Source organism: Centropristis striata, chromosome 20 (assembly GCF_030273125.1).
Source record: "Centropristis striata isolate RG_2023a ecotype Rhode Island chromosome 20, C.striata_1.0, whole genome shotgun sequence".
In the NCBI taxonomy this organism is placed as follows: Eukaryota; Metazoa; Chordata; class Actinopteri; order Perciformes; family Serranidae; genus Centropristis; species Centropristis striata.
Window position 1 is genome coordinate 32,995,603 of NC_081536.1, and position 15,408 is coordinate 33,011,010.

At 41.6% G+C, this 15,408-nt stretch overlaps 1 protein-coding gene across 1 annotated transcript in view; it reads right to left on the reverse strand.

Moving 5' to 3' along the window:
- Positions 1-5,554, reverse strand: part of tjap1 (tight junction associated protein 1 (peripheral)) — a 31,722-nt gene extending 26,168 nt beyond the window's left edge. Inside the window, exon 1 of the mRNA XM_059323939.1 lies at positions 5,220-5,554. The gene's annotated coding sequence lies outside the window, so the exon portion shown is untranslated. The remainder of the gene's footprint in view (positions 1-5,219) is intronic.
- Positions 5,555-15,408: the final 9,854 nt, after the last annotated feature.

Genomic DNA, 15,408 nt, shown 5'->3' on the forward strand with positions numbered 1-15,408 from the left:
TCATGTGCTCCACTTCCTTCTCTTCCTCCTGCATCCTTTCATTTTCCTGCATGCTGCCTCTTTCTGTTACTTCCTGCTCATCCCCTTTCTTTTCCCTCTGTCTCCTCCCTGATAGTGGACCTGTGGACCTGTGGACCAGGTCTGAGGCTCGGGGATGTGGGTCTGAGTCTTCAGCTGGCCTGTGCTGACTCAGCGCTGCAGACAGGAAGAGTTGTGCTCCGCTGAAGCAGACACACAACGAGCCGGCTGCACTTCAATAAAATATAGATGAGAACATAAAGCGCTCGTCACCGGCTCGCCGTCAGCTGCACGTCCTCACTGTGTTCCTGCTGCAGGACGCTCCCACTGCTCTTTACCAACATTTATTCACCTTGGAATATATTTTTACTGAATACAATTTAAAAAAAGAAAGAAAGGTAAATAAATGAAATAAATATATAAATTTGGATATAAAAGAAAATAATGTAAGTCAAAAAAAGATGCATTTTATTTTATTTTAAATAATTGATACAAATAATTAAGATGGGCGTTAGTGCACTGCCACAACCTCCTGCAAACTAATTTATATTTAATATTTTGTTCAAATATATTCAACACATTTCCTGTGAAGGAAAATCATAATAAACTGTCACGATATCACATTTTTTTAGGCTGATATATTTTCCCAGAAATTATCCTGATAAACGATAGTATCGTTGTATCAATGTTTTTTTTAGTTTTATAACAATATAAGAGCATAATAATTCATCCTTTTCCACAACAATGAATTTTAAATCTTGAGAATATTAAATATTGGAATTGAAATGTGGAAAAGAAGAAAAATATCCTAGATAAATAAAACATACATAAATAAACAACCAAAACAAATAAAATAGACTTTCAGGCTCTGTTAACAAAACATTGCACTGAGATAATCGTTATGTATTATATTCTTTTATTATTAAAATAACATGTAAACAGCTGGAATGGCTGCTTGGGAAATATAGTTTTTGTTTCAGCAACTCGTACTGCCTGTCAAACATTTGCAGCTTTACTTTAAACACAACACAAAAAGTCAATATATTGAGTCCAGAAAAAAACGGTTGTGTCGATTTTTATACATGGAACAATAAGTCAATATAATAATTATCGTGACAGGACTAAATAAACTAACGCCTTCTCTTTTCACCTGGCAACCAACAGAGATTAATGTCTTTTACACATGGAAATATATTATTATTAATAATAATAATATTAAATGTATTTATATAGCATCTTTCAAAACACAGTTAAAGTGCTTTACATAGCAAATAAATAAAAATAAAAGGAGAAAAAACAGGCCAATGATAACAGATAAAACTACACAGTGAAAATAGTCAGAAAACAGCAAGCAGGATGAAACTTTGAGCTGTTTAACTTCTGGGTCAGACCGTCTGTCGTGGTGCGTTCACTGTCCTCACGGTGAAGTTGAACACGTTATTGATCGGGACGAGCGGCGTCTTCCGCAGCAGGACGGCGTGTTCTCAGTGATCAGACGATCCGGTGACTCGACTGAACATGAAACCAAACGAGCCTCATCAGAGACGGAAACACACCTGAGCAGGTGAACACGGCGCGACACGCAGCTCACATTCCCTCTGCGGCACACACACACACACACACACACACACACACACACACACACAGGGACAGATGGTGTCTCTCCATCAGCTGTGAATTCTGTCTGAACACGTTTGAAACACATCAGCTGTGCGGAAATATTTTACTCATAAAACTAGACCAGCAGAGACCAGAACTGCAGAGACCAGACCAGCAGACTGCAGGTCAGCAGAATCCAGTCCAGCAGAGACCAGACCAGCAGGGTGCAGGTCAGCAGAGACCAGTCCATCAGAGACCAGTCCATCAAAGACCAGTCCAGCAGAGACCAGTCCAGCAGACAGCAGACCGGTCAGTTATTTTTAACCAGCCGTGTCACCACCATCAGTCAACATCTCATTCCCTCACAGTGACTCTGACCTCACTTCCTGTCACCGTTTGCTGACATCACAGAGAAAACACAGACTCAGGCTGTTGCCTAGCAACAGAGCAGTACAGCTCTATAGGAGTCAGAGCGCTGAGAGCGAGATCAATATCATATTAATACGAGACGTTTTCAAATACCAACACATGCGTCACGATCACTTTCATTTAACTCCAACATTAATTATAATGACATTCATGCTGAGACACACACACACACACACACACACACACACACACACACACACACACACAGCAGTCCTGATTCAGTCCCACATATTAAAAGGTCAAGATTGACTGATTTTTTAAAATGGTCACATTATAAAAAAAAATCAAGTAGTTCAAGCAACAAATGTCGTCTCTGTGCAGCACATTCTGCATTCAGTCGCTGGAAAGGTCCGAAACCTGTTCTCATGTTGGTGGACAGGTCTCATTCCCTCACACGGCCTGCGGTTGGCGGGTGGGTCGGAAACAAGGCCTCCGGTTGGCAGACCGGTCAGAAATGCGTCCTCCAGTAGGCGGACCGGCCAGAAACAAGGCCTATGGTTTGGCGGACCGGCCAGAAACAAGGCCTCCGGTTTGGCGTTCTGGTCAGAAACGCGACCTCCGGAAGGCGGACGGGTCAGAAACAAGGCCTCCGGTTGGCGGATTGGCCCGAAATGCGGCCTGCGGTTGGCAGGCGGGTCGAAACACAGCCTCCGGTTGGCGGACCGGCCAGAAACAAGGCCCCCGGTTTGGCGGACCGGTCAGAAACGCGACCTCCGGTAGGCAGACAGGTCCGAAACAAGGCCTCCGGTTTGCGGACCGGTCCGAAACAAGGCCCCTGGTTGGTGGACTGGAACAAAACAAGTCCTCTGCTGCCACAAGTACTTTCTACAGCACCAAATGTGGATTAATCCGCCGCTGAAAATAATCCCTCACAAAGTCATTATTTCCTTCTGTTTGTTTGATGAAAACTTCAGTGAGCAGCTGTTCATATTTATATATGATTATTTCTGCTTTTAAAGTTTTATGTCCGCAGGAGGAAACAATGACACACAGACAGGAAGTGAGACAGAACTGAGAGGAAACTGTTTACAGCTTCTCTGGAGAGAAAATAAAGAAATTCGACATATTTCTGACACGGAGAATAAATAAGAGCTGACAGACTCACTGCTGAGCCGAGATCACACCTGAACACACACACACACACACACACACAGGTCTGACATTTAAAGTGACATTTAACAGTGATTTGTTGCCGAGGAGCTCCAGAGGAAACTAAACACAACAGAGACGGCTGACCTTTGACCCCTGACCTGAGTGGGGGTCAGATGAACATCAACACGAGGCGGTGAGTTCACTGACATTAAATTAAACTCTGTAGTTCTTAAAAGGTCGAACTTTCGGATCACATCTGGAGTCAGAGTTTTCTTTTATTTATTCCATCTGAACTCAAATGAATGTTTTTATTTAAGTTTTGCAGGTTTGGGACAGAAAACATCACCTGAAAACACCTTTTGTCACCTGAAGTTGCACATTTAAAACATACAAATAAACATATTTTACTGTGAAATATCTGGAAACATTCCACGTGTTCAGGCTGTTTGAGGTCAGAGTCCAGAACCGTGTCAGCAGAGGTCAGAGGTCAGGTACCTGAGGACAGGTGAGCTCTGAGATCTGACCTGTCGACCAATCAGAAGAAGGGAAATCTTAATATTTTCTTACAGACTGAAGAAAAAAATCTTTGTTCAGTAGATCTACAAACAAATAAATAAATAAATGGGTGAATTAATTAATTAAAATCACTTGAGACTCTTAATCTGAAAGCCCAGACCCTTAATTTGAAAGGGCCTTTAAAGACTGAAGGTGTGAACATGACTTCCTGTCTCTTTCTTTCGCTGCATTAAAAGTAAAATGAGAGAAAATGATGTCACGCTACGAGTCGCAGCTTGTGTGTTTTGGGTTTGGTGGATCGGGCCCCGGGGCCTCGGGATCGTTAACCCTTAACTCACTACTGAAAACACCTGATCCCTTTAATCTGAAAAACCTTCTCTACGGCATTTCATTAACGAAACACTTTGATTTAATGATTCGCAACTCCTCAACTCTAATGTGAATATTCGATAAATCTCTTCCTGATGACTTTAAGGTGGAATATTTTTAGCTTCTGCTAATTAACGAGACTTTAATGTGTGCAGATGTTTCATAAGTTGAGTCAGATTTAAGATAAAAAGGAAGAAGAAGATACTGTGACGGGATTCCTGCAGAGAAACATCTTTTTAAAAAATATAAAAACAACATCAGCAGCTCCAGTTCAGTTATAAACACCTGACAGGAAGAGAATCTGAGGCCCCTGAGCATCTGAGGATCTAGGGGCCCTGGAGAGTCTGACATTTTAGGGCCCCTAAGGGTAATAAGGTTCTGGGGCCCCTGAGAGTCTGAAGTTTTAAAGGGTTCCTAAGGGTTTCACGGCCCTTGAGGGTCTGAGGAACTTAGGGTTGGGTGATCTGAGGGGCCCTTAAGACTTTAGAGTGTGCAGATCTGTGGGCCCCTGAGGATTTTAGGGTCCGAGTGCCCTAAAGGGTCCCAAAAGGGCTTAGACCCCGAAGGTTCTGAGACACTGGGTGATCTGAGGGCCCCTGAGGGTCTGAGGGGCCCCCCAAGGATCCCAAGGGGCTTAAACCCCCAAGGTTCTGAGATACTGGGTGATCTGAGGGGCCCTTCAGGCTTTAGGGGTCTGAGGTTCTGAGGGCCCCTGAGGGCCCCTCAGAAGTTGGTCACTTTGCTCAGTAAGTAATCCGGCCTGTGATTGGCTGTCTGGCTCTGCAGGTGTGTGTGTGTGTGTGTGTGTGTGTATGTGTATCTGTGTGTGTGTGTGTGTGTGTGTGTGTGTGTGTGTGTGATGGACAGGTGTTCTGCAGGAGCCTGTGTAACACACGGACACGCGCACAGACGGACACGCGCACCCTGAATGATTCAGGTCCGCTGTGACGCGCAGCCCTCAGCGCTGTCTGATCACCATCACAGCGGGACTCGGTCCGCCTGTCACCGGGCCGGACCGGGCCCGACCACCGCCCCGGCACCACCCTCCCTCCGCCAGGCCCGGTACAGACCGAGACAGAGCCGCTCTGCCCTGCTGCGGGTCTGACTGTGGCCCAGTTCACCACCCAAACTGTCACACACCGACCGACACCGAACACACCCCTCCCGAGCCGCAGCTACCCCGGGTCGGAGCTTACCTGTGAGGCCGGAGAGCGCGGCTCGGTCCCGGTGAGCTCCACAAACAAGTCCCGGAGGGCGGGGAGGAGAGGAAACTTTAGCCCGAGCTCCGGTCTGCTCCTCCGGCGGGGCGAGCAGGGAGGGAGGGGGGCTCCGGACCGATCCGAGGCCGGGGAGGAGCGCTGAGGTCCGGCTGAGCGGGAGCTCCGGAGCCGGGAGGCGGCAGCAGCGGGCGGAGGGAGGAGAAGCGGCCGGCTGAGAAGCTCCGACCGACGGAAGAAAATCCACTCAGAGCCGCTCGGATAAAGTTGATCTGCTGCCCTGCTCTGCTGTCGCCATCTTTACCCGCGGGGCATGACGGGTAATCCTTAGGAATCCCGATCCCCCCTCACCCCCCCCTCCCTCACACGTCTTGCGCGCTGACGTCACACACCTTAATCTGTGCGTGAGCTACAGGTACAAAAACATTTTATAAAAGATAAAATATATGAAAAGGATTTCTTTGAATCCTGTTTTTTCTTCCTGTAACACGGAAACAGAAAAAAACTCTTTGATATTTATCTAATTTTATTAGAGTAATTATAATTACCTTTTATATTATTAAATATCTGATTATGAGATGAATAATGTTATACTTTATAAAAACATATGTTTCTTAGATTAATTTATAGAAATTGATTTTTTTATGCATATAAATTATATCTTTATCTTCAATCTTCTCCTGTTTTTCTTCCTGTAACACGTAAACAGAAACGAACTCTTTGATTTTTATTTTATTTTCTTAGATTAATTATAATCATATTTTATATTATTAAATATCTAATTGTAAGATGAATAAAAAGTTATGCTCTATAAAAACATATACTTCTAAAATTAATTTACAGGAAAAAAAATATGGATAGAACTTATATATTTATCTTTAATCTTTTCATTTTATTTGTAACGTTTTATGATTAAAACTAAATATTGATCAGCATAAGAATAAATTAAAACTATACTTTTATAACACTAAAAAGGACACAAATTAATATTTTCAGTGTCTCTCTTCTTATTTATCAGATTTCTTTTTTGTTATAAAATGTTATAAATGTACATGAATTTTGTATCCTTTATCTTTTTTAATAAAATAAAATTGAGTGGAAAAAGTCGAATTACATGTAAAACAATAAATAAAAAGCAAAAGCAAAACCATAAATATAATAAAATAAAGTTTCCAAAAAATTTTGGGAGATGTTCAACAATAAAAAAAATTTAAAAAAAAGGACAGAGCAAACTGTTCTGAAAACAATGGAAAGGATAAAGATAATATTTTTTCTCTACAATTTATTTTATTTGGGGGAAATTTCCAAATCCATAAGAAGAGCTGAGTGGACTTTTTCCCCCTTTTATTTAATTATTTGATTAAGAATCTATATTTTAATAAATCTTAATAAAATCCCATAGAATGAGAAGGCAATTAAAAACCTATTTTGTTTCAAACAAAAATGTTTCATGGACTGATGACGTATTATAAACCTGTAATGTCTGAGAAAAGTTTTTTTTTATTTTTTTTTTTTTTATAAACAATAAATGAAGAAATCACCTGCAGACCAGTGAGGTAATTAAATTAAATTAATATAATTCTGGATGAATTAATAAAATAAACATGCGGCTGTTATTTATCACATATCAACAGTTTTAAATGTTTTTAAATTACTTTTACGTTCAAACTTTAATGTCACGTGACCCGCTGTAAGCTGATTGGCTGTTCGTCGGGATGCTGTTGTTGTCGTCACTTTGCGGAAGTTTGATAAAATAAATATTTGGTTTGGAAGAAGAACAGAAACTGCGACCACAATGAACGACGGAGATAAGGTAGGCTCAGGTAGAAAACAGGTGATTTTCATTGGTATATATATATATATATATATATATATATATATATATATATATATATATAGTGTAAGATTATTCTCACTGTACAGCACTTTCAAAATAAAAACAAAAGTAATTGTCATTGTCATACAAAAATATTTGTTATTGTTGGTTCGTCTCATTGTTTAAATCAATGTTTTAGTATCTTCCAAATAAACTTAAATGAGATTATTAAATAAGATAAAATAAAGGTTTTGAATGCTGAAATATAATCTGTAATATAAACTGGCCCCTCCTGGGCCCCACAGTAAAACTGGTATATATATATATATATATTTATATATATATATATATGTATATATATATATATATATATGTATATATATATATATATATATATATATATATATATATATATATAGTATTTATACAAGTTTTGGTCACTTTTTATGACAGAAACTTTCCTAACTGATGATCTGTTCAAGGACTGTCTGGAAGTTCAATCTCTGACGATAACATCTGTTTTTACAGTTTATTTCTATGATAAATGGTGGATTTTTGACAATTTTTTTTAAAGAAAATATTGTTAGAGGGTTTTTCAGAGGGTTAAAACCCAACCAACCAAGCTCTCTACAATTTTCAGTGTATTCAAGAAATGTTTTATTAACAGAATAACAAAGGTTTCAGGGTCCCTCAGTTTTGTGTAAAAAAAAAATAATTTAAAAAGTTAAAATGTCTCACAGACAGACAGAGACACAGTCAGTAGATGGCAGCAAGGTCAAGACTACAGAGAGACTGTGTGTGTGTGTGTGTGTGTGTGTGTGTGTGTGTGTGTGTGTGTGTGTGTGTGTTTAATGTCTGAACACATCTGAGCTGAACTCTGCAGTATTGTGGGTTTATTTCTGTAGTATTTCAGAAAAACTGCAGGCTTTCATGTTGTATTTATTGATACACAGAAAATCCCTGAGTTTTGTCTGCAGGTTATTGTAGTTTTGGAATTCCTCAGTTTGGTCTGCAGGTGGTTTGTTGTGTCAGAACACCTCACTTTTGTCTGCAGGTGTTTTTGTGGTGGGTCCCTCAGGTTTGTCTGCAGGTGGTTTGTTATGTTGGAAGCCCTCAGTTTTGTCTGCAGGTGGTTTCCTCCCATTACTGTCTGCAGGTGTATAGGTGAGCTGAGTCCCTGAATTTTGTTGACTGTTTTTTTTGTAGTGGGTCCCTCAGTTTTGTCTGCAGTTGGTTTGTTATGTAGTAAGCCCTCAGTTTTGTCTGTAGATGGTTTTCCCCTCATTACTGTCTACAGGTGTATAGGTGATTCGAGGCCTTGAATTTTGTTTACTGCCTTTTTTTGTGGTGCATCCCTCAGTTTGGTCTGCAGATGGTTTGTTGTTTTTGAGTCCAGCCATTTTGTCTGCAAGCAGATTGTGTCTCAATGTCCCTCAGTTCTGTCTACAGGTGATTTGTTGTGTTAGGGTACCTCAGTTTTGTCTGCAGGTGTTTTGTTTTGTTTCATCTTTATCCCTCATTTGTGTCTGCAGGTGTATAGGTGAGTTGAGTCCCTCAATTTTGTCTACTGCTGTTTTTTTTGCGGCGGGTCCCTCAGTTCTGTCTACAGGTGGTTTGTTGTTTTTTAATCCTTCCATTTTGTCTGCAAGCAGTTTGTGTCTCAATGTCTCCTAGTTTCTTCCACAGGTGGTTTTTAGTTTTGGAATCCCTCAGTTTTGTCTGCAGGTGATTTTTTTTGTGTTGGAACCCCTCAGTTTTGCCTGCAGGTGGTCTATGTGTAAGAACCCCTCAGTTTTGCCTGCAGGTGGGTTATTCTGTCAGGCCTGTCAGTTCAGTGTGCAGGTTTGCGGTGTCTGTCTGCAGGTGGCTTGTGTGTTAGAGTCCCTCAGGTGTGTCTGCAGGCTGTTTACAGTGTCCACAGACAGTTTCAGTCTTTGTGTTTACACCAAAACGCTGATAGAGACACTGAGGTTTCATGTGTCAATACACCAGAAGTGACTGACTGAGGACGGAGAACAGAGAGTTCTTTAAAAAAGTAAATAAAACAAAACAATAGAAATCAAATAAAACCCTCCCCTAACCTCTATACTGTCCTTTAAACTGCTTCAGACTCAGAGGTCACAGTTTGTTCACGTGGTGCATGATGGGAGATCTGTGTGGGGGACCACCTGAGACACAATGACCCGTCTGTCCACCCTGTCTTCACACACACACACACACACACACACACACACACACACACGCACACACACGCACACACACGCACACACACGCACACACACACAGCTGTTGAGCAGATTATCGTCTCCCTGCAGAGCGGAAAGACGAAGACAATGTCCAGCTGCTCCACAACAATGCAGATCCCCCCTCTGTCCTCTGATATGGGAGCTATGGGAGTAATGGGAGTAATGGGAGTAATGGGAGTAATGGGAGGTATGGAGGACATGTCACTGGTTTGAGTCTCGGCAGCTGCTCGTGTCTCTCTGACGCGTTTCAAAACCAGAATTAAAAAGCTGCAAAACAAACTCTGAGAGAAAGAGTTCCAGACTCCTCAGAGCTGATCGATACGGATCAATGATGTCGATAATAATTCTGTTGTTAAATACTGTTACACTCCTCGTCTCCTCTCCTCATCTCCTCTCCTCGTCTCCTCTCCTCGTCTCCTCTCCTCGTCTCCTCTCCTTGTCTCCTCTCCTCGACCCCTCGTCTTGTCTCGTCTCCTCATCTCCTCCCCTTGTCTCCTCTGCTCGTTTCGTCTCCCCTCCTCATCTCCTCTCCTTGACTCCTCTCCTCATCTCCTCTCCTTGTCTCCTCTCCTCATCTCCTCTCCTCGCTTCCTCTCCTCATCTCCTCTCCTCGTCTCCTCTCCTCTCCTCGTCCCCTCCCCTCGTCTCCTCTCTCCCTCGTCTTCTGTCCTCGTCTCGTCTCCTCAACTCCTCTCCTCGTCTCCTCTCCTCTCCTTGTCTCCTCCCCTAGTGTCCTCTCCTCGTCTCCTCTTCTTGTCTCAAAGGTCATGAACAGTGTTCATCTGAATGGAAGGAAGGAAAGAAGGAAAGAAGGAAAGAAAGAAGGAGGAAGAGAAGGAAGGAAAGAAGGAGGTAGGGAAGCAACATGGTAGGTAGGGAAGGAGATAAGCAGGAAGGAAGGAAGGAGGTTACTTTTGAGGAGGAAGGAAATAAAGAGGTAGAAAGTAAAAAAAAAGGAGGGGAGGAGGGAGGGAAGGATGAAAAAGAACAAAGGAAGAAATAAAGGAAAGGTGACTCCTGTGTGTGTGTGTGTGTGTGTGTGTGTGTGTGTGTGTGTGTGTGTGTGTGTGTTGGGGGTCCTCAGCTGCTGTGGACCCCCCCCCCCCCCCTGGTCTCTGTATAAACGGCAGGTGGTTAAACATTCAGGAATCTCTCAGCTGCTCCTGATCCACTTCATCCTGCAGGTTAGACCCTCATCAACCGCTCAACACCCAGACCCCCAGACCACCACCCAGACCACCAGACCACCACCCAGACCACCACCCAGACCCCCAGACCACCACCCAGACCACCACCCAGACCCCCAGACCACCACCCAGACCCCCAAACCACCACCCAGACCCCCAAACCACCACCACCTAGACCACCACTCAGACCCCCAGACCACCACCCAGACCCCCAAACCACCACCACCTAGACCACCACTCAGACCCCCAAACCAACACCACCCAGACCCCCAGACCACCACCCAGACCACCACCCAAACCACCACCACCCAGACCCCCACTCAGACCCCCAAACCAACACCACGCAGACCCCCAGACCACCACCCAGACCACCACCCAAACCACCACCACCCAGACCCCCAAACCACCACCACCCAGACCCCCAGACCAACACCAACCAGACCCCCACCCAGACCCTCAAACCACCACCCAGACCCCCGAACAACCACCCAGACCCTCCAAACCACAACCCACCACTTGGGTGTCTGTGGTCACATTTTCAGCTGTAGATTCACCAACCAGAACTCTAGACCAGAACTCTAGACCAGAACTCCGATGAAGTTCCTGAAACCTGTTAAAGTCACGACTCCGGTGGAACAACGAATAACTGATCGACTGATTGCTGGTTATTGATCAGTTCATGGAGCTGTTTTGGTGTTGAGTGTCCTGGAGGAGGAGGGGAGGAGGAGGAGGAGGAGGGGAGGAGGAGGAGGAGGTGTTATAATTGGCTCTGGATCAAGCCCCCCACAGGAAGTGACAGTTTCTGAGTTATGACACATTAACACATCGACCAGCTGTGAGCACACAGACCCCCAACTCCTCTGGGATCAGAACTGTTCTGGTTCACAAATCTAGTTTAGAGTTCTAGTTCAGAGATCAGGTTTAGTGTTTCAATTTAGCATTCTAGTTAAAGTGTTCTTCTTTAGAGTTCTGGTTTAGAGTCCTGATTCAGAGTTCTGGTTCAGAGATCTGGCTCAGAGTTCTGAATTAGAGTTCTGGCTTAGAGTTCTGGTTCAGAGTTCTGGTCTAAATGTTCTGGTTCAGATTCCTGGTTCAGAGTTCTGGATTAGAGTTCTGGATAATTGTTCTGCTGTACAGTTCTAGCTTTAAGCGTTCTGGTTCAGAGTCCTGGTTCAGAGTTCTGGATTAGAGTTCTGGATAATTGTTCTGCTGTACAGTTCTATCTTTAAGTGTTCTGGTTCAGTGTTCTGGTTGGTGGATCTCCGGCTGTAATTGGATCTTTCCGTCCAGAATCTGGACTCAGAGGACCAGACGGATTATCAGGACGTGTCCTCTGCAGAGCGTTCTTGTTTCCCAACGCTCCGCCTGTCAGGCTCTGAACCTGAACACACCTGGTTCAGGTTCAGACGAGTCTCAGCCTGCCGACTGATCTCAAGTCAGATTCACTTACAAAAGCAGACGGCGACTGACGCCGACACGCTCGGCCTGCTGGGATCTGAGAGACGTTTAGACAGAGCAGATCTGATCGGATTATCAGATCCAGGACAAACAGCACGGCATTCTGGGTAAAAGACGAGCAAACGAGTCAGAGAGAAAGAGGCTTCGAGGTCTGAGACGCGTCCCACCACCCAGACCAACATTTAGCTTCCAAAAGATCCCATTACAGCTGGAGATCCACCAACCAGACCTCTAGACCAGAACCATGAACCAGGACTCTGAACCAGAACTATAGACCAGAACTATAGACCAGAACTCTCAACCAGGACTCTAAACCAAAACTCCAAATCAGAACTCTAAACCAGAACTTTGGACCAGAACTCTGGACCAGAACTCTAGACTATAACATCCTTTCATTTTCCTCTGCACTGGAAAAAAACCCAACAAACAGCAAATTTTACGTGTTTTTCCTCGTAATAAAAAAATAAAAAAATATGTGTGAATAAAAGAAGATATTTTGACTAAAATGAGAGGAAAATATTTGATCAGATTTTTAATGAAGGAAAATAATTTATATTTTGATTTTATTATGAAGCAAATCACACGTTGTGTTTCACTTTAACTGTGAAAGAGTCCAATCAACACCTATTAACACCTCAGTGTGTGTGTGTGTGTGTGTGTGTGTGTTGTCAGATGGCGTTAAATGAACTATAACACACACACGTACAGCAGTGTGTTTGTGTGTTTGTGTGTGTGTTCACTGTGAGGAGGACGAGTCTCTCTGTCTGTCGTCCGTCTGCAGCTTTAAAATAACCTGCAGAGTGTGTGTGTGTGTGTGTGTGTGTGTGTGTGTGTGTGTGTGTGTGTGTGTGTGTGTGTGTGTGTGAGCTGAATATTGAGCAGTGTGTGACATTAGAGCAGCAGGAAGCGTCACATGAAGGTAAGAAAGAATCTTTTTGTTTTTAACCGTTAAATTAACAACTGATGTTTAAATATGAAAAATGAGGCAGAAAAAAAGCAGGTTTGACATTAATTTAGTAAAAAAAACAACATTTTTATCTTGATAAATCAGAAAAAAATGACATCAGACTTTTTCCTTTTGTTTTCGTGAATAAAATATTAAATATGAATCAGAAACTTTCTCTACTGTTTCTTTTTTTAAAACATTTCTCTATTTATTCTAAAAGTACCTTTAATTTTTTATTGTGAAGTTTCTTTTTTTTTGCTGACATTATTGTATTTATCTATTAAAGATATATTTTGTTTTTTAATCTTCTAGTTACTAGTTACTTTATTTCTTTATGCCAACATTTCATTTATCTTTTTCATTGTTATATGTAATTTAGTTTTTGATTATTTATTTATTTATTCTAACATTTATTTCTTTATTATTGTAATGTTTCCTTATTTTAATGCTGTTACGATTGTTTTTTTATGTTTACTTAATTTTCTAATGCTAAGGTTTTTTCTTACATTTTTATGTCATTTTTTTAATGTTAACGTGTATATTTTTTAAAATTCTTACATTGATTTTTTATTCTAATGTTATTTTTTAATGCTTACATTATTTGTGTGTCCTGCCAAGGTGCATTATGGGACATGTAGTAAAGAACCCTGTAACTCGTTGATTCGTGACATTTTTTTAAATATATTTCTATATATTTCAGTGTGACTGTAAACACCAGACCTTCACAATAAAAGCTCAGTGTGACTCTGCTGACTGTAAACACCAGACCTTCACAATAAAAGCCCTAAAAGTCTGGTCAGAAAACCAGAATATTTGTTTAAATTATTCCAATTGTGTCATAAATATAAAATACATATAAAAATAAAAAATAAAATAAAAAAATAATTTTAAATTTTTAAAACATAAATAAAATATCTCTTTATACTTTGTAATTATTATATGAACGATTCTTAATGATTTTTTAGTTTTTTATTGGTTGAATTATGTATTCAATTATCAATATATAGAATATAATTATTTTGATATATATTATATAATTATTACATGATAATATATACTGTTATGCTACTATTATTATATATTATTTTAATAATTACATCATATTTATATAGAATATTTTTTGTTTATTTTATCTAAGATAACAGCCGACGTGTCAGTTAATTCTCCCTGAATAATAACGAGCAGTTATTGTTTGTATTCAGACTCGTCCAGTGAAACCAGTTGAACCAGTTGAACCAGTTTCAGGTCTGACCTCTGACCCCCGTCTCATGAAACTCTCAGAAACAGATTCCTCCTCCTGTTGCCATGGCAGCAGCTGCCTCCCGCGGCGACAGCGGCGTTGTGTTTCTGTCAGCGGATTATTTTGCTCCTGGAGATTTTAAAGTCGCTGCATAAACAACAGAGACAGAAAACAAACGGCAGGTTCAGGTTTCTGAAACATCAGAAATAAAACCAGATTAAAGACGAGAAAAGTTGTGATGCTGAAACTGACTGATGCTAAAGGTTTCTGTTATAAAAGTTAAATGTTGCTATTAGAGAGGACAAGAGAGGCTGTTTACACAGAGCTGAGAGGAGAGGACAAGAGAGGCTGTTTACACAGAGCTGAGAGGAGAGGACAAGAGAGGCTGTTTACACAGAGCTGAGAGGAGAGGACAGGAGAGGCCGTTTACACAGAGCAGAGAGGAGAGGACAGGAGAGGCTGTTTACACAGAGCTGAGAGGAGAGGACAGGAGAGGCCGTTTACACAGAGCAGAGAGGAGAGGACAGGAGAGGCTGTTTACACAGAGCTGAGAGGAGAGGACAGGAGAGGCCGTTTACACAGAGCAGAGAGGAGAGGCCGTTTACACAGAGCAGAGAGGAGAGGACAGGAGAGGCCGTTTACACAGAGCAGAGAGGAGAGGCTGTTTACACAGAGCTGAGAGGAGAGGACAGGAGAGGCTGTTTACACAGAGCAGAGAGGAGAGGACAGGAGAGGCCGTTTACACAGAGCAGAGAGGAGAGGACAGGAGAGGCTGTTTACACAGAGCAGAGAGGAGAGGACAGGAGAGGGGAGGCTGGAAACATGACAATACTTCAATATGTGGAGAAAACTGGTTTAAAACAGTCAGGACACTTGAAAAAGGTGTTTATATATAAATTCTGTTTTATTCACATTAAAAAAAAAATCTGATAGTATTTTTTTCATTTTAACTTTAATATATTATTGTTATTAGAGAAGACAACTTATCAGGCCAAAAGGAAATGTAATGTATAAATGAATTAAAAACTTTAATTAACAATATATATATATATACGTATTGTTATTATATATATATATGTGTGTGTGTGTGTGTGTGTGTGTGTGTATCTACAAAAACATTTTTATTTAGATTAAAAGACATGAAAAACCTTATAATAAACCTATGAAACAGGAAATAAATGTGCAGTAAAAGCTTAAATACTCAGCTGACAAAAACACCTTAAATCTGTACTTCAGTTTGTTTCTTTCCTCCTCACACACACACACACACACAGA